Source organism: Phocoena phocoena, chromosome 13 (assembly GCF_963924675.1).
Source record: "Phocoena phocoena chromosome 13, mPhoPho1.1, whole genome shotgun sequence".
NCBI lineage: Eukaryota > Metazoa > Chordata > Mammalia > Artiodactyla > Phocoenidae > Phocoena > Phocoena phocoena.
Genome location: NC_089231.1, coordinates 14,962,393 through 14,989,925, shown reverse-complemented (window position 1 = coordinate 14,989,925; position 27,533 = coordinate 14,962,393). Strand labels below are relative to the sequence as shown.

Below are 27,533 nucleotides of genomic sequence, written 5' to 3'. Positions count from 1 at the left end.
GGAACATACCAGTTCATCAGATGCTATAAATTTTAAAATCAGTCTGACTCACTGAAGAAAAAATTCCTCAAAACATAGCATGCACGGTGCAGGGACGTTTTGGAATTAGCAACTTGGAGGTTTTGTCATTAGGCTGGCAAATTTTTCACACACATCACTGATGCATTTTGGTATTGTTCTTAAAGAACGTAATAATAGCATAACAATACCGTCACCACTAACAATAGCCCTTTCATAACAATTACTGTACCAATACATGATTCTAAGCACTTTACATTTTTTAAATTTGTCAAACTCTGTCACTGACCCTATGATATAAGTATGATTTAGAATCCCTGTTTTATGGATAAGAAAACTGAGACACAAAAAGGTCAAGTATGTCGCAGGAGCAATCACTCAGTGAGTGACAGACCTGAGATCTCAGTTATTATTTATCATGTCTATAATTTACAGAACCACTCTCTGGAACATGCTTGACTTTTACAGAATGGAGATGAAAGAGAAGATGAAAATGTACGTTATTGTTTACATTATTATAGTCACTACCTTGTAGAAAGCAAATTGAGGGAAAAGTGAAGGTAAAGCCATTGTCACTCAGCTTGGGGACCACAGAGCACAGGTTGTAGGGTCTATAATTGTTTGGACCAGTTAGCATTGTTTTATTTTCTAAACTGCCTGGAAGGGGATTGTATAGAGTGAACAAACCAGTGTGTATAGAGCATCCCCGGGGAAGGAAAAATTGAAATTGCATTCCTGGCTGTGAGTAAGCAGCATCTTCCTCATGGATACAGTAACATGTACCATCTATGACTTTGTGTCCTAAGTGTAGTGTTGCCCAGTCTTTTGTCCACAGGTGAGCATTAGATCTGTTACAGCAGTGGTGAGACAGTGGGAAATTATAATATGGGACAAGAAAATGTGTTTGGAACAGAATACTGAGGATTATTTTATTAACTAGCTTGCAGGTAGCTCTTTAAAATGAAACTAGATCCATAATAAAGAGCATTGGGCTTTCTGCGTAATTAAGGCAATAGATTTGCCCCTCTTAGAGAAATGAGGTTGTGGGTTACTTCCCTTATTACTCTACCACTGAATAGATTATATAAATTATACATAATGCCTCACATTTAGTTTTCAACTTTCATTTTTTTCCTATCTTTTAATACTCTCCTATTTAGAATATACATGAGTTTCTGGAATGTAATATCACCACTAAATACTCATGATTTTGTCTTTTTATCCTGTAATTGTAAGAGAAGTTTAAAAAAGCAGGAAATATCTGGTAAGAAATTTTATAAGTTGTATATTTTTAATGCAATGCTTTAATTTTGATTTTACAGAAAAAAGGTATATGACAGTATGAATTAAAAAGTATAAAACAGGTAAAGTAAGACTGGGGGGAAAAGAACAAGCAAGTATGCCTCTGGTAAATGTTAATGTTGCTATAATTGAGCACAATTAGCTCTTACCTCCTGTAGCTAAGGCAAAAATGGAAATGTAATTACTTATAGAACTTATGTTCTTGTCTCCATAGCAACTTATGTATATCTCTTGCATTTAATTTATTGCATTGCTTTAGAATTAGCTTTCTGAGACTCTGGTTCCCACTAGACAGAGTTCCTTGAGGTCAGACACTCTGCTTACCCAAAATAGTGGCTCCAAAAAAATCCCTACGTTTTTACCCTCACAAACTGAAACTCATTGTCCGGAAAGACAGAAATAATCCAAGTTTTCACAGCAATACAGATTTTTCATTTACTAAATCTGAAGGGGAATTTCTCGCTTGGGATATTATGAGAGGTCCATTGGGTAGTACATCAGAGAGTGTCCTCAACAAGTTTTATAGCAAATATTTCCTGTGGTGAAGTCTGATTAATTTGAGAGCCTAATATTGAAGCACCCATCAGTGTAGTGCCCTTACCAGGAGCACGCTTAGGAGTTGCACACACGTAGACTTCTGGCAGTTTTAGTTAATTCAAAGGTGAAACTGTATATCTAGAGAGTTGTGGGTTTTGTATTTACACATGTGTTCCATGGACCCTGAGGGACTGCAGGACTTCAGAATTCACTAAGGAGTAAGGAAGAGATGGGAGCTTTTGATGTTCTAGATCACAAATTATTTTTTAACCAGAAGACGTCCTCTTCAATCTGACTAGCATATTGTTTCTGTATAAACATAACTACAAAAAAGTGCATTGCTAAACAAACATACAAACAAATAAGTTTTGAAGATAATGGGCCTAGATAATTAGATGGATGCTGTGCACCTTGCGTGAGTCTCAAACCTGTCTGGTCAATCTGTTCACCTGGGGTTCTTTCCATAACCACAAGTATGAAGGTCCTGACCTTTAGAAATTCTGATCTATTAAGTACAGGGTAGAGCACAGAAATCTGTCCTAAAAAAAAAAAGATTCTGTGATCACGCAGCTTAGAACCCACTGCTTCTACCGCTTCCTAATACATAGTCTTTCTGTAAAACTATGGAAATAGTTGTAAATACAACGTCAAAACTATGGAAATAGTTGCTGGTACACAGCAAATTTAAATTTTGCTTTTTAGAATTTTATGGAATGTTTTTTAGAATATTTTTGATTTATGGTTGGTTGAATCCAAGGATGCAGAACCCCGGTGATAGAGGGCTGACTGCATCTTTAATACCCGATGACATAGATATATTATAATTCCACTAACTTAATGATAAGGAAGTTGACCTTTACAGAAGCTAACAAATAAATAGCAGGCTGGGACTTGAACCCTTGCAGTGACTTAAAAACTCTTTGATCAACTCATAGGGCAAAAATAAACACCTGAATTGAACCCTTTCATTACTGCTGTCTTTGGAAAATGTAAATGAAAATGCCTAAGCTGTTGTAGATGCCCCTAGAATAATGCTCTGAACAATAGCAATAATGGGTTGAGAAGGATCTGCTGTGTTTTTTGAAACGGTAATTCTGCAATGTCTATGTAATACTGAGCAGTCCTTCACTGAATGATGTTTATTGTTTGACTTTTTTTTTTTTTTAGCACGTTGGAGAAATAGAATTTCTATTCCTGAAAACCATCTGATGTCAAGTTTCTTTAAAATGAACTTAAAATTAATCTTCTTTTGGCTTTTGATCTTAAGTTTTAAAATGCCCTTGGAATGAAAATAGGACAACTTTGAGTACATGAGACACATAATCAATTGAATCTAACCTGGTTTTTTTTTTTTTTTTTTTTTTTTATGCGTTACGCGGGCCTCTCACTGTTGTGGCCTCTCCCGTTGCGGAGGACAGGCTCCGGACGCGCAGGCTCAGCGGCCATGGCTCACGGGCCCAGCCGCTCCGCGGCATGTGGGATCTTCCCAGACCGGGGCACGAACCCGTGTCCCCTGCATCGGCAGGCGGACTCTCAACCACTGCGCCACCAGGGAAGCCCCCTAACCTGGTTTTTTAATTGTCCTTCTCAAAAGGGAGAACCAATTTAATCATTCAAAGTGGGCCAATTTTGTGTTGAGACAACCTTTAATCTTTAAAGAATTAAAAATAGGGCACTGATGAACAAATAACACAGTGTATTAGTATAAGACCAGTTATAAAGTGGGTGCATATGTAGAGGATCTCTCTGATCAAGTGAATCAACGGGGAAACATAAATAAACATAAATGTCTGTAGAAGACATTTAATAAATATTTGTTGGATGATGAATTATTTATCTTGTAAGCATGACTCAGCTATGTGGTTTCAGAATTTTCTGTACAAAGTCATACTATTAACATAGTACTATTACCCACTTGGCCCTTCATGATATAACAGAGATGGGAAAAATTGGACATAGGGTAAAACAATTGAAAAAAAAGAAAGGAATACAAACAGAGATTTTAAAGGAAGCAGATATGTTTGGGAAGTTAAGTCAAACATCATATTCGCTAAGTATGAAAAGCTGTTGCCTGTCTGGGTGGTGGTCAGTTTCCCCAAAGTATGCAGTACAGGGGTGAGTTAGTGGCATAGGAAGGATTGAGCAGTGGAGGCATCCTCTCCGTCAGTGCTCATGAGAGCCTTGCAAATGATGAACTTACTGGCTTTTCTGACTAGAAGGAGATCTACCAAAGTGATTTGGGATGTTTGGAGAGTTGGTAAACATATGATGTTTTAATCACCGCCTGTGTGTCCCATCAGTGAGGGAGGGATTCCTCCACTAGAGTTATGGGGATGGCTGAACACGTGACACCAGACACTGGATGGATGAGATCACAGCAGTTTATTAATCACAAACACTCGCAGCCTGGGCAGGACCACATTGGGCTGCACTTGGGAATAGAGCAATCAACAAGGGGCTGGAGGAGATGGGCTCTGGACCATCAAAAAGGTGAGGTGACCCCTGGTTCCCACTCGAGGATGCGATTGGCTTGTTTGAATAATTCCCAGCTAGCAGCAAACTGAAACCCACTACAGTACTCTTGGATTAAGCAGGAACTGCTCTAGGTCCCTCTGATAAGGAGGGTTGTTTAGCTAGGGGACCTTATCCTCAGGAGCAAGTAAGGAGCAGTTGGGCCATTCAGTGCCCTCTCAATTTCACCAGATATCAAGGTAGCACTTGATATTGAGCCTTAATTTTAGGCCTTATGCCACGTGATGAGGCAAGACATTATCAAGGAATGAACATTTTATTCCACATGTTTACTAATACAGGTGAATTGCAAAGTGGCCTCAGTTGGATAGGAAACATTCCTTTTTTCCTTTGAACAGAGGTGAGGTGAAGGGAAATAAAAATAGTTTTTGGCATCCTGCACCCAAAAGACACAACTGACAAACATGGGCCTGGACAAAACAGGCAACATGTTTCTTCTGATATTTTCCTTGTCTGCTGTGTCATCCCTTTATTCTCATAGACAAGTGATCCTAACTACAAGAGTGACAAGAACTCAGCATTATTTTTGCTGTGGAGTTTAGACGATAGCTAAACTATTGGAGATAGGTCCAATCTTGACAAAGCAGAGAAAGAAGTAACCTTTAGCTTTCCTCTGTGTCCCATCTCTGGGCCCCTTTGACCCGTTCATCTTTTTCAACTGTTTTCCCTGTGTTTTCACGCTATTTCTCTGGTTTACTTTGGCCCCCTAGAAGGGCTAGCTTTAATCAGATGTTTGTCTTTCATCCAAATGTCATTCCATTCTTTATGCTCATCAGAACTTGAATTTTCTTGGGTCAGCATCTTCCATTTATGTGCTATGGTGTACGGAGAGTGAGATTTTGAACATCTACGTCTGGACTCGCGTACTAAGTCCGCTATTCACTGTGTCAGCTTAAGCGACTTCATTCGTTTCTCTGGCCATGAGTGCTTTCATTTGTCAAACTCATTAGTTAAACTGTGATCTCTAAGGTACCTTGTAGTTTTTTCATCTCAGGCTTCTGAATCTATGTGTCAGAAGTCTGGCTCTCAGGCGTGGTTTAAAATAAACGAAAAGGCTGGTTCCTGTGGTTCCTGTTCTGTAGGAGTGAATATAAGAGGTTTCCTTCCTGAGCTGAGTAAGCACTCCAGTTTTGAAGTCTATGTGCTTGAGGTGTATATCTGCTTCTGCTGACTACCTGGCCCTCATCTTCGAATTCATTCCTTGGATCTTCCACTCTGCCTTTAATGAACACCTGGCTTTGGTCTTTCTTCTGGAATTCTTCTTCCCCCTGCCCCCAGTGCCCACTCATTTAAAAAAAATTATTTTTCCTCCTGGCTCAGGTTTCTCATTCAGGAATTTAATTGGAGCCCATGTTAGGAAGGGCAACTGTATTAACTGGTTGCTTGGAGGAAAGGCTCTAATTAAACCTTGTAGGCATGAATAGATCTTGAATTGGATGTCATTTGAAGTAACGTCACGTAGGTGATTGCCTGCTTTGCTTCCTAATAAATTCATTGGTACTGGCAGTCATTGTGGGGAACCAATTTTCTTTCTTTTTCTGCATAATTACCATTACTGAAAGATTTCACTAAATGGTCCTGGTTGGATGTAGTAATAACCTTCATATCTTCTATCCCTGGTGGCTGAATTCTACTCAGCCTTGACTTCAGAGTAGATGGTTTTAAAGGGGCTTGTATGAGGAACTAGTCTTGTTTAATATTCTTTTTATCTTTTATTGATCTAGAGAGGAAGCCCAACAAGGGAAAAAACTAGATGTGATTAAATAAATTCTCATAAGAAGCAGTTTTAAAAACTGGCCATTCTTGATAAAATGTTGAGATTTAATTGTATGTGTTTCCTTAATATTAGCTCATTATTATTGGTGCATTGGGATTCTTAACTGGATGTAATTGATTTAAGATTTATCACCATGATTTCTTATCATTATTGAATAATTTAATGTTTTAATGCTATTAATGCAATAATGAGCCAGTAATAATTTTCCTCATTATTTAAGCTCTAGAAAAATTAATCCTCGACCTCAAGTGTTTTACAGAATTCTTTCTAGAAAATTTAAAGCTAAGGAAAAGAGCTAAGTTTTAATTTTCAAGGGCAATGAAAAGGTTTGGAAATACAGACCATTATTCTGATCAATACGACTCGCAACTTCCTGCTCCGAGAGGAAGGCGGAAGCAGCGTTCAGTGAGCAGTTTGAGTATTTATTAAGACTTTCCAGGTGAACAACAGTCAGGTGGTATTATAAGTATTAAGGTCGTTCAGAGTGTTTCACATTAGATTCTCATCGGCCTATCCGACTTCGGACTGACTAGTGAAAAATGTACACATATTTTGCTTTCAGAACAATTCAAAAGAACAAAACTCGTGCTTTTCAAGGGAAGGACTTGACTCTCTCCGAGGCACGTTAGAATTCCATTGCTGCTCTGTATTCCTGCTGCGCTTGCCTCAGGAAGTCAAGGCAGGACTACGAATAGACACCTTTGTTCCAAGGCACCAGCACAGGAACAGAGTATGAGCTTTGCAGTTGAACGGGCGCATGTGAATTCCGCCTTCTCTATTTACTCTGTGCCTTTAAAAGTTCTACTTGATCTCTCTGAGTTCTAGGTATCTCATGATACATATCTAAATATAGCATAAGGTTACCCTGTGAGATAAATAAGATAAAATGCAGGCTTTTACAAATGGTACTTAATATTATTTTATTCATAGAAATTTTAACTATGATACTCCTCTCCATGAAAAACTTAGTCTGATTATCTTGTATTATGAGGATGATCTTAGCCTGCTGTGAAGCAATAACCTAGCATGAAACCCAGCAGGGCTGATCATCATTGCTAGATGGTTTTCTCCCTTATTAGAAATTCAATCCCCAAGATCACCTGGGAGGCATCTGAAACAAAATCTGAGGTTAGAGACTCTTAAGGTAGTTTGACTTTGAAAATGGTCAAGTTATAACCTTATAAAGACCAAGAAAATAAACATTTTTCTAATACAACTATTGTTTACTTCCTTGGGCTTTTAACTTTTTTTTATGATAATTCAACAGATTTTACTGTCACAATGAAACAAACTATGTTTTGCATATAGGGCGCTTGCTAAGTTACTATTTTTTTTCAAACAGATTAATGCAGTACTAGGAGGTAAAGAAAGTCATAAACATTCATATCCGTTCAAGCACACCATAATAAAAGCCATCATCACTTTTTAAATTACTATTTTATAGAATAAATTCATTTCTGAAAAGTTGACTGTTAATTAATGCTTAAATAATATAAAATGGAATAATTCAAGGAAATATTAGGCATTTAAAGTATGACATAAGTGTATATTGTTGACATAAAAATGCTCATTGTATATTTTTAAGTTAAAAAAATCAAGTTTCAAGACAGTTTGCATATAATTCCATTTAGAAATTCTTATCATAAAATTATTGTAATACATGGAGTGATAATTTATCTCTTTGTGGTGGAGTTGGCTATACAGGGTGGTAAAAGTTAAGTATAATGAGAAACACTCTAATTCCTGTATTGGACAAAATACATCTCTATTAATTATGATTGTTCTCACTTTAAATTCAGAATCTCTCCCTCAAATAAGTCCTGCAATCCTACTTGAGTTTCCCAGTCAATTCACTCGCCCACTTTCCTATAAACTATTCATACCCTCTCTCTCTCTCATCAAACTTTCAATAGCTCCTCTTTCCTTTCCCCTCATTCTTTGCTGATAACCTTCTTTGTTCCCTAGAAATTGAAAGCATTTGGAAAATAACTTCTACCTGCTACCTCCTCCAAATCTGCCCTCCTTACAAGCATCTGTATCTATACACTCCACCTTGCCTCATGTTTCAAGGAATAAACCATGTGTGCTGTTGTCCAAGGCCAATTTCTCTCGAATCTATTTTGTAGCTGTTTTCTTTTTCTATCAGGATTTCAAAATGCCGTAATCGCTCATTGATTGTAAATCACTTTACAGCTACCATTCCACTTCTCTGCCACTCTTTATAGCAAAACTTTTTCAAATTGTCACCTCATTATTGCCTCTTCTCTATTCTCTGGGACCCTCTTTAATCAGGCTTTTGTCACCATAGCCGTTCTGGCCAAGGTCACCATTGATCGCCCCCTACCCCATGGTCAGTTCTCAGTCCTCACCGTATTTTCTCAGCAGTATTTGTACCTGAATCATTCCCTTTTATTTGAAACACTTTCTTCATTTGACCTACTGTACACCACTCTTTTGGGGGGTTTCCTACTGTTGCACTGACTGCGTGCCCCTCTCAGTCGCTATTACTGGATTCTCCTCATCTTCCTCTGTTTTTTTTTTTTTTTTTTTTTGCGGTACACGGGCCTCTCACCGTTGTGGCCTCTCCCGTTGCGGAGCACAGGCTCCGGACGCGCAGGTTCAGCAGCCATGGCTCACGGGCCCAGCCGCTCCGCGGCATGTGGGATCTTCCCAGACCGGGGCACGAACTCGTGTCCCCTGCATCGGCAGGCGGACTCTCAACCACTGCGCCACCAGGGAAGCCCTTCCTGTGTTTTAAACTGTGTAATTCTACAAGGATTAGTACACATTTCTCTTCTCTTCTCTGACCACAATTACTCTTAGGTGATCTCACTCATATATTTAATTATATATATGACACATGTATACATAAAATTAAATATCATATGAGACTATATTTCATTTTGTATGAATATATATATATTTTTTCAAAGTAGCCCTTTCCTCCTCAACTTCTCACTTAACTCCAGACTAATATGTCTCCCTTCCTATTTGGGTATCTATAGATAAGTCAAATTCAACATTTCTAAAACTGAACCCTTGATTTGAACTTTCATCATCCCACTCACCCCCATGTGCACATATCCCACACCTTGTTCTCATGCAATCTTTCCCACCTCAATTAGTGGAAACTCCAATTCATCTGTAGTTCCAGCTTTAAAAAAAAAAAAGGAATTCTGACTCCCCACTTTCTCTTACATCTTGTATTGAATCCAGGAGGAACTCCTATTGGCTCTCCCTTGAAAATGTTTCCCTAATCTGACACCTTCTCATACCAACCTCTCTGACCATTTGAGTCTGAGCACATCATCTCTCTTGGATTACTGCAACAGAATCCCAACTTCTGTTTTTGCTTCTGCCCTTGCCATCTTATGCTCTTTTCTTAACGCAGCAATCGGTATGATCCTTTTAAAACCTAAGTCAGTTCATCTAACTTCTCTACGCTGATGCCTCCCCCCATGGCTCCATCTATCTTGATGAAGGTAGAGGACAAATCCTTACAATGGCCTGTAAGCTTCTATGCAATCTAGCCTCCTGTTGACCTCATCTCCTACTGTCCCCGTGGCTCCACCCTCCCCACTCACCCTGGTCTCCTTTGAGGATCCTTGAACACCTTAAGGAAGCCCGGACAGCAGGACTTTTGCTATTTGCTCTCCTAGGATTCCTTCACCCCACCCCTTCCAAGTAGTCATATCACTTACTTTCTCACTTCATTCTGCTGTACTGTCATCTCATTAGAAAAGACTGTCTTGACACCCTGTGTAAAAGAGCACCACCCTCCCTCCACCACAATCCTCCTTATCTCACCAAAACTTTCTAACTTGCCGTCACCTGACATAGTTCGTTATTTACTTATTGTCTGTCTTCCTCAGCTAGAATAAAAGCTACATGACAGCAGGAACTTGGCATGTTTCAGTCATTGCTGTATGCCCCATTTTGAAGTTGTAATCTACTCTTCATTCCAGGGCCAGACCACCTGGAGTTTGGCCCGTGCCCCAAACCAACAACTCCATGCAGATAGGCTCTGCCCAAGCCCAGCAGCAGGATCTGTGAGTCAAAGGTGACCCTGAGACCTGTCCCTGGAAGGCTGGGCCACCAGCTTCCCTTCTCTGACTCTCAGGGGTCCACTCCAGGGGGATATCCGCTCATTTAGGCGGTGCTCTGAATCCCCTCTCCTCGCGTACCCTGATACAATGGTCTCTTGCCTCTTCGGCAGGTCCAGACTTTTTCCCCGGACTCCCTCCCGGCCAGCTGTGGTGCACTAACCCCTTCAGGCTGTGTTCACGCCGACAACCCCAGTCCTCTCCCTGTGCTCCGACCGAAACCCGAGCCTCACCTCCCAGCCCCGCCCGCCCCGGCGGGTGAGCAGACAAGCCTCTCGGCCTGGTGAGTGCCGGTTGGCCCTGATCCTCTGTGCAGGAATCCCTCCGCTTTGCCTCCCGCATCCCTGTTGCCGTGCTCTCCTCTGTGGCTCCGAAGCTTCCCCCCCCCACCATCCGCAGTCTCCACCCGCGAAGGGGCTTCTAGTGTGTGGAAACCTTTCCTCCTTCACAGCTCCCTCCCACTGGTGCAGGTCCAGTCCCTATTCTTTTGTCTCTGTTTTTTCTTTTTTCGTTTGCCCTACCCAGGTACGTGGGGAGTTTCTTGCTTTTCGGGAGGTCTGAGGTCTTCTGCCAGCGTTCAGTAGGTGTTCTATAGGAGAATTTCCACATGTAGATGTATTTCTGATGTATTTGTGGGGAGGAAGGTGATCTCCGCGTCCTACTCCACCATCTTGAAGGTCCCTCACCATGTCCTTTTTGTGTGATTCAAGACTTAATTTAACAGTTACCCTCTTAGCAAATTTCAACTATGCAATATAGTATCATTAACGGTAGTCACCAGGCTGTACATTAGATCGCCAAGAACTTATCTTCCGTAACTGAAACTTTGTGCCCTTTGACAAGCGTCACCCTATTTCCCCTCCTCCAAGTCCCTTGCAACCACTATTCTAGTCTCTGTTTGTATGAGTTTGACTACACCAGTCCCCCCTTAGCTGAGGTCTCTCTATCTGCAGTTTCAGTTACTCTCAATGAACTGTGATCTGAAAATATTAAATGGAAGATTCCAGGAATAAGTTTTACAATGCATGCCATTCTGAGTAGTGTGGTGAAATCTCGCACCGACCTGCTTTGTCCTGTGCCGTGAATCTCCCCTTTGCCCAGTGTCTCCAGGCTGTGCATGCCACCACCCGAGTGTCACTTGGTAGCCGTCTCGTTATCAGATTGACTGTTGCAGTATCACAGTTCTTTTGTTCAAGTAAACCTTACTTTACTTAGTATTGGCCCCCAAAGGCAAGAGTAGTGATGCTGGCAATATGGATATTCTCTTATTGTGCCTAATTTGTAAATTACATTTTATCATAGGTATGTATGTATAGGGAAAAACATAATCTATATAGGGTTCGGTACTATTCGTGGTTTCAGGCATCCACTGGGGGTCTTGGAAAGTATCCTCTGTGGGTAAGGGAGACTACTGTATTTTAGATTCCATATCTAAAGTGAGACCATGCAGTATTTGTCTTTTTAAAGTTAGATACAAAAATAGAACATAAATTATCACGAAATATATTTTGAACTAATTAACTCTTGAAGTTTACTCTCTACTACCCTTCAAATTTCAATCAGCTTCCATTTCATATTATTTCAGTTGGCATAATATTTCATATTATTTCAATTTTAAGCTCCCAATATTTCCAACCCCAAATATATTCAAGGTCCCTGGCAGAAGGGTGGGGCTGTATAGTAGACGATCTTATAGGGGTAGGGCTTCTACTATTATTTCAGTATTTTCATAACCCGTATGATATTTCAGAACTGGTTGAATATGAGCCCTGATTATCACCAGTATTTCATAGAGAAATGTATGAATTTGAAACAAGCAGCAGGAAAGACACTGAAGTTTAAATTTGTTCAAATAAACCTCAAATGTATATAAGAAATCCTAATGAGCAGTAAATGGAGGAAAATAAAATATCTGTCCAGATGAACAAAATCTTTTCTCATTCCTATTTTGAAATTATCAGCCATATTTATATTTTCTAAACTTTAGTCTATACATTTTCTGAGAAGCCAACACGTTTTTCAGTCACAAGATTTTTAGTTCTCTCACAAGAACAGAGAAAATCTTGACTTATACAAACATGCTTTTTTATTTATTCTTCTGGAATCCAAAGCCATCAAATGTTAGTGTGTAGAATTCAGGTAACTAAAAGAAGGAAAACCTGTAGTAGAAAAAAATTAGTGCTTATAAGAGAAGAGTGGTTGGTGATTTGCCATCATGAATTCAGAAGTTTCTTTGTCCAAAGTCAGAAAGTAGAAAATAATTACATCATCAAGAATAAGATTCACAACTGCCCATTTTTGTATTTTTAGATCAGATTACTGCGAGTCAGAAAGCTGATTCATAGGACGAAATGCATAAATGACACAAATGTCTCTAACAAAGGAAAACATCAATTTCCCTTTTTTCAATATTCAGATATTGCCCTTTGATTGAACTGAAGATTCTTGTAAGTTAATAGAAGATAAGCAAACTGATTCTATTCATGAGGTTTCCACTATGTCCTTCAACTGAAACAAACTAAAGGCCAGTCTGTCACTGACATAAAGCAACCAATAACTCACGCACCCAGAAATAAAGAATACAGTTCAAATAATGTTATCTAGCATACATTGTTTCAGAAATCAAGATTATTAGCTATAGATGGAAATGTCGGCAGGCAGTCAGCAATGGGCGTGTTTTCGGGATAGAACATCACCCTCATGCTCTGTGCTGTTAACTCATACACCCCGTTTCCTGGAATCGTGTAAATGCTATATATTTATTGCCTTTGAATTTGTTTCTGTGAGCTGTCATCACTTGTGTTCTCTGAAATTCAATCTTAGTACCATCAGTTTCACCACATTAGGGCGATGAAATAGTTTCTGCTACTTCTTATCCTACCGCTTTACCCAAGTGCATTACCGAAGGGTGATATGCCCCATTTATTAATATATATACTCATAGAAGTCATTAGCCATAGAGAGAAAATGATTCGAATCTTAGCATAGTCCCATTCACTCACTTCATGGGTTTGTAGGTCCTGTAAATATCAAACTGTTTTCCTTGTAAAAATAATTGTAAAGTTTAGAGAGGCAAAGCATTTTTGTTATTAATGACACTCCCACAGAGTTGTCAGTTTCTTTAAACTTGAGCAGGGTGCACCTCCCTTAAAGGTAAACAGTCCAGGCATTCACAATGGCTTAAAAGAGTGAATAGGTCATACATGTCAGAACCCTGGCCACTCATCTTTATGCATACAACCATTTCTTTCCCGTGACATCACTGCTGGACAAGGACATTAGAAATATGTTCCCCTTTAATATAGTGCTTTGGAGTTAAGCAAACTAGGATTTTAATCCAAGCTCCACCCCTTACTTACGAGAATATCCCCATCTTCTTTGAGCCTCATCTTTAAAGAGGAGGAAAACTGGCACCACTCTTACAAGACTGTTTCGAAGGCTAATTGAAAGCCTAGGGCATGTGAGAGATACGCTCCTCCAAGTAGTGAAGGGAAATGAGACTCAGTGCATGTGCGTCCGTAATACCATGAAAAAAATGTATCCACGTTATCCCTGTGGCAGTGAACCTTAGCCAGTCGCCGCAGGGCATGTCTCCTTTCTACACTGATTGATGCACAAGTTCTTAGCATATTATGGTAATTACTACAATATAACTAGGAAGAATAAAGATAGGAAATTGAGTTCCTACTGTGTGCCAGGCATTGTTCAATGCTTCTTCTATTAAAAGTGCACTTATAGGGCTTCCCTGGTGGCGCAGTGGTTGAGAGTCCGCCTGCCGATGCAGGGGACACGGGTTCGTGCCCCGGTCCGGGAAGATCCCACATGACGCGGAGCGGCTGGGTCCGTGAGCCATGGCCGCTGAGCCTGCGCGTCCGGAGCCTGTGTTCCGCAATGGGAGAGGCCACAGCAGTGAGAGGCCCGCATACCGCAAAAAAAAAAAAAAAAAAAAAAAAAAAAAAAAAGTGCACTTATAATGAACTTCCATGACTTTACTGTAGAAAGAGCAGTGTCAACAGTTAATGTAATTTACTGTCAAGAGAACTCCAACTATTCATGAGGAAGAGCTACCTTTTATTTCTCTGTCGTCTTTAGCTGGCCTACACCTGGTAAATGCCCAGGGAAGATCCTGAAAGAGTCCCAGGAGGTGGCAAGATTTCATGCTTTGCTTTCCTTTCCTCTAGAGAACCTTACAAACAGAGAAGGCCAAGATGTGATGTAAACAAGCATGACAATGTCTGGGGTGTGTGTAACTACCAGGTAAACTCCGGTAGCGCTCCGGTGACATTTCTATCAATATTCGGGGAATCTTTTCATTGTTCCTCTACCTTCTTGCCCTTGAATATCATACTTATATCATAGGCATATATTCAAATATAATGATTATTTTGTATCAATTTAGTGGAATAGTTTATTTTTGGATGAAAAAATAAATCCTCACACATTGTCCATTTTAGTCATAGAAAAGTATTCAAATTTGCATTTTTCTCTACTGAATTGTGTTTCTTGGCTTCTAATAAAAAAAGAGAATTCTAAAATATAAGGTGGAGATCATATACATTACATTGTATGATTTTTACTATTAACTAATAGTTATTTGCTAATAACTAATTGTTATTTATTAATAATACTGTTATTTAAAGAATCAATGATTTAGTTTTTATTACTGTTGCATATATTCACTAGAATGTGAAAGAATAAATATCAATGTCTCCAGCAAAACATAGGACAGAACCAAAATGGATCCTGTCCATTACAAATAATAAAATGATGAATAAATTATAAAAACACTTAAAATATACAGCTGAGTTATAAAGAAAAAACACTTTTGAGTGCTGGAAATAGATAAGACCTCAATGCCAGGTCAAGAGACTAGAGCTGATGATTTTGCAAACCCTGAAAGTGGGAAGAAGAGGCAACGGGACGAGATATAAAGCCTAGAAAATTTGGAGCAGAGGTTCTGATTCCACATGGGGCTTTGGACTTACTAAGTCTTAGTTCCGAAAATCCTAAATAAAACCATAAGGCCAGGACTTTGTGGTGCTTCCTCTTCTGTGAAAATGAAACTGGAAAAAAATCTTCTCACCAGCCTAGGAAAGTTGAAAAGAAGCTTGTAATTTGCCCCAGGTACAGGCTGACACTGGGGAGGGGAATGGCTTTTAAAATTGAAAACTCAAAAAAATGTGACTCATGAGTCACTTACGAATTCACACTATCAATCAATGTCATACATTTTGTTAACAGAATAAAAGGGAAAAAATACATGATTATCTCAAAAGCTACAGAAAATCATCTGACAAAAATCCAACACCTTTCATAATAAAAACACCCAGCAAACTAGGCATAGAAGAGACCTTTCTCAAACTGATGAATGTCATAGATGAAAAAACAAACAAACAAACCCACAGAAACCACAGCTAATATCATACTTAACGGTGAAAGACTGGATATTTTCCCACCTATATTAGGAATAAGACGAGGAGTTTCACTGTCCTACTTCTGCTCAACTATATACTGGAAGGGTCTAGTCAGGGCAAGAAAAAAACAAACAAAAGGCGTACAGATTGGAAAGAAGAAAGACTATCTCTACCTGTAGATGACATGACATGATCTTGTGTATAGAAAATACCAATGAATCTACCCTCAAAAGTCTGTTAGAACTAATAAAAGAGTTCAGCAAAGTAGCATGATACAAGATCAATATGAAAAAATCAACTGTATTTCTATAAAACAGCAATGAACAATCCAAAAATAAAGTTGAGAAAATGATTAAATTTACAATGGTATCAAAAGGAATAAAATACCTGGAAATAAATTTAACAGTAAGTGCAAAATTTTGCATTGAAAACTACAAAACCCTGTTGAAAGAAATTGAAATAGACCTAAATAAATGAAAAGTTATTGCATGTTCATGGATTGGAAGACCTAATATTGTTAATAAAGCAATACTCCCAAATTTACCAACACATTTAATGAAATCCCTATAAAAATGCCAGTTGGATTTTTTTGTTGCTGTGGAAATTAATATTCAGATCCTAAAATTCACATGAAAAGACAGGCAACCTAAAAGAGCCAAAACAATCTTGACAAAGAACAAGCAGTAAACTTCACATTAACAAGAATAAAGGCTAAAAACTACCTATGAATATATAAAGGAAGTTTTAATATAATAGAGATAGCACTACAAAAAATAATGGACTAGTAAAAGGATGAATGTTTTTAAAAAGTGGTGTTCACTACTCAGCTATATATATGATTAAAAACTTAAATCAGATCCCTGCTCACAGCATGGAGAACACTTAAAGTCTGAAATGTAAAAAGCAAAAGTTTAAAACTCAGAGAAGTATAGATAAACTAACAAGAGAAAGGCAAGTCAATTATGAAATGGATAAAAATCAGGCAGTTCACTGCAAGGGAACCCCAAGAGCCAATAGACATACGAAAAGTCTCATTATTTATCAGGAGAATGTAAATTATAACAACAGTGAAATACCGTTTTACATGATTGGCAGAACTTAAAACTCTGATAATACCAAGTCTTAGCTAGAATATGGGGAAACAAATTCTCTCATGCAAGGCTTGTAGGAATCTAAGTGTTTGCACTGTTTGCGGGGAGCAACAGGCAATTTCTAATAAAGCTGAGCTGTGCCTGTGTTTTGATCCTGCCATTCTACTTACAGAATTAAAACCTATTTAAAAGACCTGAACGTATGTGCAGGTGAGCATCCTAGTATAGTCATTACAGCCTTGTCTGAAAAAGCAAAAACAAATGAACAAACTAACAAATCAATGTATATCAATAGGTACAAGGAACACCTTACTATGGTGCACTTATACAATAGAAATGAATTTAATTTGTTTCAATCAGAATTGATAAATCTTAAAACCTAATGTTGAGTTTACAAAGAAGGTAAATAATAATTATATTATGGTGTGAATTTTACAAATACATTGAGGAATTGTATTTGTTGTTTACAGGTAGGGAAATAAGTTATAAATTTATAAATTATAGAGAGAAGGATGAACATGGCTTCCTCATGGGAAGGGTGTGGGGAGAGATGGAGGAGAGACTTTTAATCTTTTCTGTAACACTTTATTTTTATATATTTAAAAATCTGCATATAATAAAATACATTATTATTTATGTATATACATTTTATAGCAAATGTATATATATAAAATCCTGAGGTAAACATGGCAAAACAATTTTAAAATCTGGATAGTGAGTACATTGTTTTATTGTTCTCTGTACTTTGACTGTCTTTGAAATCTTTCATGATTAAAAATAAATATATGAAAGCCTTCTTTTGAAAGTAAAAAATATCACATGGTTTTGGAACTATCAAGAAGTGTGTAGGCACAGGGCATATTTTGGTTAGTTTAGCATATATACGTAATTCAAGGAAGGGCTTTTTTTTTTTTAGCTCTGAGGAAGCAGTTGAAAACTAAATGAATTGATTAATAATATGTTCTTATCGTCTTAAGATGCTCCTAAAATACTGGAAAACCAAGTATCTTTAAAATGGCCGTATCCAGAATAATATTTATCTTCTCTTTCATATATATAAGATTTAATTTCAAATTTACCCCTTTACTAAATCTCTGGCCCTGAGTTTATGAAATCAAGATTATCAGTTTATACTTTGTACATCCTAGAAGAAGTGTTTGTCTTTAGGATGCATATGTAAGCACTATAGGGAAGTAAATTTGCAGTTATAAATAGTTATCACTGCTATTTACAGAATGAATACTCTTCATTAGTAACTCAACAGCTGATATACTAATACCAAGGGATTTAAAAAAAACAAAAACAAAAAGGACAATATCCCTAGCACTTAGAATGGTGAATAGCACTTAGTAATTACTCATTAGTTTCTTATTGAATGAATGGGACAATGAGTGTGGAAATATTATTTCATTTGATCTTCAGAATGATCTTTAAAGAAGGTATTAATCTCTACGAGGTTAACAAGGTTTTCTAACCCAAATTCACACCATAAACCACTGTTTTTTTTTTTTTTAAGGAATTTTGCCTTTTTTAAAAAAAATTTATTTATTTATTTATTTTTGCTGTGTTGGGTCTTCGTCTCCGTGCTAGGGCTTTCTCTAGTTGCGGCAAGTGGGGGCCACTCTTCATCGCGGTGCGCGGGCCTCTCACTGTTGCGGCCTCTGTTGCGGGGCACAGGCTCCAGACGCGCAGGCTCAGTAGTTGTGGCTCACGGGCCTAGTTGTTCCGCAGCATGTGGGATCTTCCCAGACCAGGGCTCGAACCCATGTCCCCTGCATCAGCAGGCAGATTCTCAACCACTGCGCCACCAGGGAAGCCCAAACCACTGTTTCTTGAACCATCCTCCAAGTTGGGAACAAGAGTTCCTGTCGTCACAGAACAGGGTTGCTGTGGATGTGTTGGCAGTAAAATCTCTGATTGCGCTGTTTTTCTAGCAGGTAGAGACACTGTACCTCCAAGGTTACAGGAAGTGGGTTCTCCTACCTCCTTCCTTTGAATTAGTGGTGAGAGGATTTGAAGACTTTTTCTTTGGAGAGAGTGTCTGCACTCATTTCTGTATTGTTTTTCTTCTCAGTTAACAGAAAACTAAACACAAAGTTCATTTGCTTCTATCTGCTATCATATCATGGAAATATATCTCCCTCAGGAAGTCAGTATGTATGTGCATGGGGCGTAATGAGGCCCTGTGATATGGGCCAATAACTTCTCTTTAGCTCATGTGTGAATCTCAGGTTAAGTGTTACTCTGTTAAATGACATTTAAATTATTAATGTAACTTTCAGACATTTGTATTTTAGTAGTGCCCTCTCTATTCTCAAAGGCTTTAGGTAGAAAATCATATATTTACCTTACCTAGTGAGGACCAGCCCAGGTGAAATACCAGAGTGAGATAGAGGCCTCTCGCCTGGTGGGAGAGGCTTGAGGACGTGATCACAGGTGGAGGGTAAAGGATGCTGAAAATGGAAGTTGTACAAATTCTGTTCCATTTCCCCAAGTAGGGCCTTGCCTGGGCCTTTTGTTGGGAGGCCTCTCACCTAAGTCTACGAAGCACAGCTTGCTGACCTTGGTTCTGGGTTCTCTAGACTGTGGCTTCATGACTGTGGCTCTCAGGAGTCTAGTAAGAGGGTGATACATGCTCACAAATAACTGTGATAGGTGATAGAATGTCCCTGTGAGAGGAATAAAGAAAATGAGTAGATTTCCTTTCAGGAGAGAATTTGTAGGTCATAGGTACCAAAAGAGTTGGGGATTAGGGTGGAATTTTTCATGACTGTTAATGACTTGGCAGCATTTTTGATGTAAGGAGAAGAAACGGGATAAAAAATACACTCATCTCAATCAAAAGAGGCAATTAGATTTCTAACACCTGCATCAAAAAATGAGTGTTAAAAACAAGCTGAGGATTACTGAGTGTGGATAAAGAAATAATTTCTCTTATTGTGGGAGTCCTGGATTAATCACATCTAAAGCATACTGCTTTTCCTTAAATTTGACCTCTCCAAGCCAATACATATCTTCCCCAGAGCTGAAAAATACATACCACCTGACATTATAAAGCTCTCTACCTGATTTTTAAAATAATTTTATTAATGATTTTGTTGTAAGAAAATTCCTGTATGAACAATACAACAATCTGATTTTCTTAATACACTGTAAGAGGAAAAAGTAGCATTTTGGACTATCAAATATTTAAAAAAAGACTTCTGTTTTCTAGTCTGGTAAACAAAGTGAGAGAAACAGACCCTGCTGAGTTAATTCCTTGAATTTCATCCCGCACAGGCTCTCTACCTCTGTTTTTAAGTCCAACAGTGCCCTCTACATCCCATTCTCTGTACAGAATTCCAGTGTTTGAAAAACACAGAATGATCAAGAAGACGAAACTGCCCTCAAATTTATGAGTGTATCCTCAAAATAATTATAACAAGCAAAGTTTACTCATATACTCTTTAATCTAAAGTACATAATTCTCAATATTTTCTACTTCTAAATCAGCAATATCTTCTGATCTTCTAAGAAGATAGATGTCAGGCATAGGTTGCTGGTAAAATATTAAATCATATATTCACATATTATTTATGATATTTTCTAAGCCATATTTGAATTATCAGTAATTTTAGAATTTCTTTTTTAAAAAATGTGATCTCTAAAGGTTGTCACTGCTTGAAACTAGATTTCCAGAAAACTGGCTCCTATTCTAAAATGTTTGTCTTTGAGATCAAACAACTCTCAAGTTGCCAGCTGTTAAACTGTCATTAGTAATCTTGACTTAATAACTTGATATATTTAGAAACAGCATGCTTTTCTAACTGATTTCTCCTAATAAAAGTAACAGCAATTTCATTTGAAGGACTCCATTTTTATTAACAAATGTTCTTATTCAATTTGATTTTTAAGGATTTTGATGTGTGATGAAGAGGTTTGTTAGGCAGGACCAATTCAGTTACTTCTGAACTTGGTGCACTGTCACTGTGGCCTAGTTTATATGTATCAACAGAGTTTCCATTAGATGTAGAATTTTACTTTGTGATTAAAGGTGCTATTTCATAGGTAAACATTTTGAGTCCTGAAGAAGAATTTCAGGAATGTAAATGTTTTTAGGAAAAAACAAAAAAATAATTGATTTATTCCAGATCATTATTAGCTACTTAATATATACCACCACATCTTGGGAACCAGAGATAAAGACGTGAATAAATTGAGAACATCACTCTCATGGGGAAATTAGAGGAGGGTGTCCAGACAATAACACAGTCAAGAATCAAATTAATTTTATACTTGCAGATAGTTTTTTTTTGTTTTTTGCGTTACGCGGGCCTCTCACCGCTGCGGCCCCTCCCGCTGCGGAGCACAGGCACCGGACGCGCAGGCTCAGCGGCCATGGCTCACAGGCCCAGCCGCTCCGCGGCACGTGGGATCTTCCCGGACCGGGGCACGAACCCGTGTCCCCTGCATCGGCAGGCGGACTCTCAACCACTGTGCCACCAGGGAAGCCCTATTAACATATTTTGACAGAAGCATATTAGCAATCATTATCTTACTTATGCATTTAAAACAATCATTTTGTTATTAAAGGTTAATTTAATTTAGTTTTAGGTTGTAGATCCAATGTGTAGTTGAGCTATTAGTGGAATATAATTCTTATGCCAATAATATCAAATTTTTTGGTTTCTACATAATTTCCTTATAAACGTTCTGTAATACTGTTTCATGTACAGAAGCTTTTTACTTTCCCTTTTCCTTGTGATTTTTGTTTCCCCTAATTATTTTTTAAAAGTAATGCTTTTAAAGCTTTAGTACTTTAAAATTTACTTATTATCAATTATTTCTCATTGTCTATAGCAGTGAAACTCAAAGAAAGCAATTTTCCTCTAGAAAAAAAATTGTACAAAGCATTAACCTAATATATGTTTACTGGTTCAACATGTAATATGGAAATTTGTTTTTAAGTACACTGCATTCTTTGCAAATCATCTCACATTTCTGTAATTTCTGCTCTCTTTTCTTATGCACAGTTTTTTTCATGTATCAGGTTTTTATTTATGGAAAAAGCTATTATAGAACACTTATCTGTCATACATAAACATTTAAAATGCTTATGTTTTATCAATTGATAATTGTTGTAGCAATGCTTAAAAATTAAACCAAATTAATCTTGCTACAGTTTTAACAATTGTAGTCTGGATTATATAGGGAAATAGCTTATTTTACTTTAAGAAAGATCCATTAGAGCTGGAAATAATACTACTAAGCTTATAAAATCCAAACTACAAAATTTAGCCATACATCATTTTCTGATTACTTTGTGTTTTTTCTATATAGCTATAGGTAAACAAGTTGATTTTATACATTATGGTTTGTACTTTCTTTTTTCCCATACATTGCCCAGAACATAAAATGATGCTTAATAACGAATTACTTACTTGATTGGATATCTGGTTAAATACTCTTATTGAAGAAGACCTCAAGACTTACTATTTTCAAATATTAATTTTTAAAGAGGATAGATAACTTAATGGCATTTCGATTCAAATACCTGTCTATAAATTCTAGTTCCACCATATATAAAGCTATCTTTGTTAATAATAATAGTTATCTACATCATACGCCTATGCTATAAGGATTGAATGATACATGTGAGACACTTAGAACAGTTCCTGGGCCATAGTATGTGCTCAACAAGTGTTAATTATTATTATTTAACTTCTTTAAATGTTTATGTGCATACTGGGAAAAATGTCTTTATAAGGATTAAAATGTGTGTACAGCACTTAGGACTCTTAGTATGTAGTAGAATTTATAGTTAAATGCTAATATGTATGCAAGGCACTTCAGGATCTTATATAGTAGGCATTGTTATTTATAGTTAAACATGATAGGTCTTAATTACTAAATTACTAATCCTCTACACTAAACTGATATGAAACTAAAGAGCCTTACAAAACTTCAGTAGAACTAATGCTTCTCTCCAGTTTACACCTATCTGGATACCAGAGATCATGTGTAAATAAAAATTTCAAATGTTATGAATTTTTTGGAGGCATACATTTGATTACAGATAAAAGCAGTAAATACATATTATCAGCATGTTTTAATAATCACAAATAACTTTCTCAACGTAGATAGGAAACAGATGAGAAAAAAATCTGTTCATCCATTTCAATCAGCTGACAAAGATGCAAAAAAAGCAGCTCACCCTGAGAATTTAATGACTAATTTATCAAATGCTCATGTTTCAGGTATGGATGCCATTAACAAATGTTATTTGTTTTCTTTTTACAAAATTCTATGTCATCTATATATTTATTGAAGCAATTATGATTTCCTTAAGATCTGATTCTTCAACTTACTTTTAAAAGTACACTTACCAGCTCCGTTTTTGACAATAAGGTCCATCTAGGAGAACTTGAAGGGACAATTCTTCTGTCCAATGATGTTAATCTAAAATCGTCTGTTTTTTGGTGAAAACTGTTATCCAGTGGGACTTTGAATGAAGATTATTTGTTGGATTTGGACAAATGCTGCTTCATTTGCTATTTGACATGGCCTTTTAATATCTTTAATATTTAATGATCAAAACTCAGTCTCATGGTGATTTTCTTTCGCTCTTTAGTTACTGACCCTGCTGTTTATCTCTCTTTTTTTTCCTCTAGATTTGTTGCCATCCAAGGATGGCAAAGATTTAACAAAATGTTTTCTGCTACAAGTGGTAAATATTCTTCTGCACTACATCGAGAAAACTTTTGATGTTAAGAGTAAAATATTGGACTTTTCATCATCCTCATCAACTTCTTGAAGGTTTGGATGGGTTTGACTTAATAGCTGTCTGACCATCCTGAGTCTCTGGAGCAGTTGCTTGGTTATTGCACAGATACCTTAAAATATGGTGGTAAAACAGGTGATTTTCAAATTTGTGTGCCTGAACTGAACTGAATGAATAGCTTTGAGTTTACATTTGTGTTGAAAAATACTCCCATTTTATTCATTTTTATTTAAAACATTTGTCTGGTTTATTTTAAATTGGTATTGTCATATATGAATTGCTTATTAATTAACAGAGAAAAGTAAAAAAAATGACTTTGATTTGGAGAGTTATATCTCAATGGCAAATAACAAAATTTTTATTTACCTTTTTCATTTTTTTGTTTTATTTGATAATATTCATTATTGATGCTTAATTTATTGTCTCTATACATCAATAAAACATAGAGTGCTAAAATTAGATATATGTATAATTTATATATACAGCCTACATTTTAGAAAGTGTTTTCTGAATAAATTAATATCGTTGTAACTTGATTCTTAATCTCTTAAAGCAATGATACTTCCAGGAGCAAACGATATTTGAACAGGCTCTAGAGGCAAAAAAGAGATTCAAAAAGAGCTATCATACACATCATCTTTAAGATATAGTGTAAAACCAGTGCAAAGAACAATCCATTTTGGAGCTAAGGAGGGGAAGATTAATTTAAACTGAGCTGAATATAGATTGTTCAGTTTGACAAGTAATGTTTGGTGATCCTTTCTTAATATAAAATTTCAAAACATCATTATAAGAGGGACCTGGTTTTTTCATAGTTGAAATTATCTATTTGTGGTGTTCTTTTATTTTTATTTTTTCACATCTTTATTGGAGTATAATTGCTTTACACTGGTGTGTTAGTTTCTGCTGTACAACAAAGTGAATAACTATACATATACATTTATCCCCATTTCTCCTCCCTCTTGCGTCTCCCTCCCACCCTCCCTATCCCACCCCTCTAAGTGGTCACAAAGCACCGAGCTGATCTCCCTGTGCTATGTGGTTGCTTCCCACTAGCTATCTGTTTTGCATTTGGTAGTGTATATATGTCCATGCCACTCTCTCACTTCGTCCCAGCTTACCCTTCCCCCTCCCCGTGTCCTCAAGTCCATTCTCTACATCTGCGTCTTTATTCCTGTCCTGCCCCTAGGTTCTTCAGAACCTAGTTGAAATTATTTATCTTTTTTTGGTGCTTTTTAAAAATTATTTTCCATTATGGTTTATTACAGGATATTGGATATAGTTTTCAGTGCTATACAATAGGTCCTTGTTGTTTATCCATTCTATATATAATAGTTTGCACCTGCTAAGCCCAAACTCCCACTCCATCCCTCCCCCCACCCCCCTCCCCCTTGGCAACCACAAGTCTGTTCTCCGTGTCTGTGAGCCTGTTTCTGTTTCATAGATAGGTTCATTTGTGTCATATTTTAGATTCCACATATAGGTGATATAGCATATGGTATTTGCCTTTCTTTGAGTTACTTTGCTTAGTATGATAATCTCTAGGGACTTGATGTTTTAATCAAAAAATGGGTAAGGAACTTCGGAGGGAAAATTGGTTTATCTTTTAGGTGGTTGATCCCCCATTCACTGAGGTAGCTTTACACACCGCATCCTTGGTCTGCTTTAGGTGGGCTCCTCACTCTGGCATTGGCATTCAAGCCCCTTCTCAATTCAGTGCCTTCTCATAGCTGTTCCTTGTGCTCATAATAATCCTCCTCCACTGTTTGGAAACCAACCGAATTGTCCCTGAAAGATCACCTCCTCCAAGAAGTCTTCTCTGGAGATTGCCTCTTCTGCTCCCCTGACTGCTGTGGATGCCCTAGGAATGGTCTTATAACATCCTGATCCTTTCCTTTGTAGTGATTTTTACTGTAATTAAACACATTTGTGTCATAAATTGATTATTGTCTTTTTCTTCCACCAGTCAGTGAGATCCCCATGGTAGCAGCTATGTCCACCTTGTATGCCCACTGGATCCCAATACCCAGCATTGTCCCTGCATATGATAATTGCTCAGGAATATTTACTGAATGAAATAAGTAAAGTGTGCTTGATCCATAATACCTGTTCACTGAGAAACTGCTATAAAATTTAACTACTTTTTAGCCTTGTGTTTTTACTTTGACCCATTTGCAATTTTGTCTTTTTTTCTAGGACATCCATGCTATTTTAACCAGCTCTCCAGTGGGCTAGATGCGATTGGACTTGCAGGGGAATGGTTGACAGCCACTGCAAATACCAACATGTCAGTATCCTTCTGGGTCTAAGGAATGTGGGACTATTAGACACATAAGCAAGAGTGAAGATGTCAGTTGTGGAAGTTACATTTTGCTGGATAGGATGTTTGCTGTATCAGAAAAAAATAGTTGATACCCTGAGAGAAATGCAAAGATGGTTCCTGTTCCCTGAGTGACATTTTGACTGGTCCTCTGGACAGTCTCTCTCTAGAAAATCTCAGGATATGAATTTCCTGGTAAGTAGAGTTCCGTTTTTCAGTCTGAGTTATTAGTGTGCAGATTGGGAGCCCAGCTCCAGGACTGGAATCATTTCAACGCTACCCAAAACAGCCCAGAGCACGGAGTCGAAAAAAGACACAGACAAGTATGTGAAAAGTTTCCTGCATATAAATTAGAACTTCAATCTGCTAGAAGGTGAAGAAAGTAAACTATTAAGGGAAAGTTAAATTGAACTCCAATGTGATTCCTTACAAATTTTGAACTTTGCCACAGCAAAACTTACAGTTACAAGAAAATTAGATACACTGCTGCAACGTTTTGAAGTAAAATTAATTTTAGGGCAATATATTTTAAGGTTAAAGGGATAGGGAAATGATTAGATATGAAATTGAAAGGATCAGTCTGTGTCAGATGTTAATATAATTTAACTAGCTATCAAAAGAGATAGGTGGTAGAAATTTAAACTTTAAAACCAAGAACTAAACATTTATGAGAAGTGACTGCTTTGCTATGTGGGAAAACTGTGGTTTATTTTAACTGTTTAGTTGTCATTGGGATTTTAATGATGCCCAGGGACTTATAGATGTGAAATGCATGTAAAAGTAACCTGCACAGTTTACTGCTAGTTTTAATTTTTATTGCTTGATTATGGCCCTTTATTTAAACATGCATAGAGTAATACTTTAAAAAACCTATATCTTTTGAGACTATATGATGCACTTTATATGTTATATAAATTATTACACAAAAATCATTTTATAAATCTTGCTCCATTATTTGGAATCCCATTATTATGAAACTTAATCATTTTTTGTGTGAAGAAAATATAGAGTCTTGGTTTAAACAGAGAAATAGTGGAAAGAATACATGGAAGATGCAAAGACAAAGGATTTAAGAGAGGGTTCTTTACCTTTGAATTTTTCTCATTTTAATGAATGGATATCTCCATTGGATATCTCCATGGATATCTCCTACCATAATCTGAGATAATGGAAAAGCATGCGAGATGGAATTAACGAGAACCAAATTTAAGTCCTAATTCTACCATTTAATGGGTCTCCGTTGTCTGAAAATAATAATGTCTACTCCATGGAATTGAAATAGGATCAAAAATGTAATGTGCGAAGAAGCTGAAATTGACAGAACACTGGCAGAAATGAGCCTCATTGAAATGGACATCCCGTAGGCTTGCTATGTAAACTTTGTTCTTCTTGGAACTAGAAGCCTAATTCTAATAGGTAATGGATTTTCTTAATCTGTGTTTTTGTGCAGAGCCTGGGGCCAGAGTTTATAGATTAACACTTTATTAGGGCATGCCCTGCAGAGGAGCAGGATTGGGGGAAATGAAGGGAGTCAGGACAGGGCAGAGGGTAACATGAGGGGCATTTTAGACCTGGCTACCACTTAGTATAAGCAGAAGTGAGTGCATGATCTCCTGGGATATATGGCCCCCTGTAAGTGACTGCTTCTAAGATCAGTCCCTCTGGAGGGAGCAAGGGGA

At 37.4% G+C, this 27,533-nt stretch overlaps 1 pseudogene; it reads left to right on the top strand.

Annotated features, from left to right (window-relative positions):
* The first annotated feature begins 4,190 nt into the window (after positions 1-4,190).
* Positions 4,191-27,533, top strand: part of LOC136132496 (glutamate decarboxylase 1-like) — a 40,849-nt pseudogene continuing 17,506 nt past the window's right edge.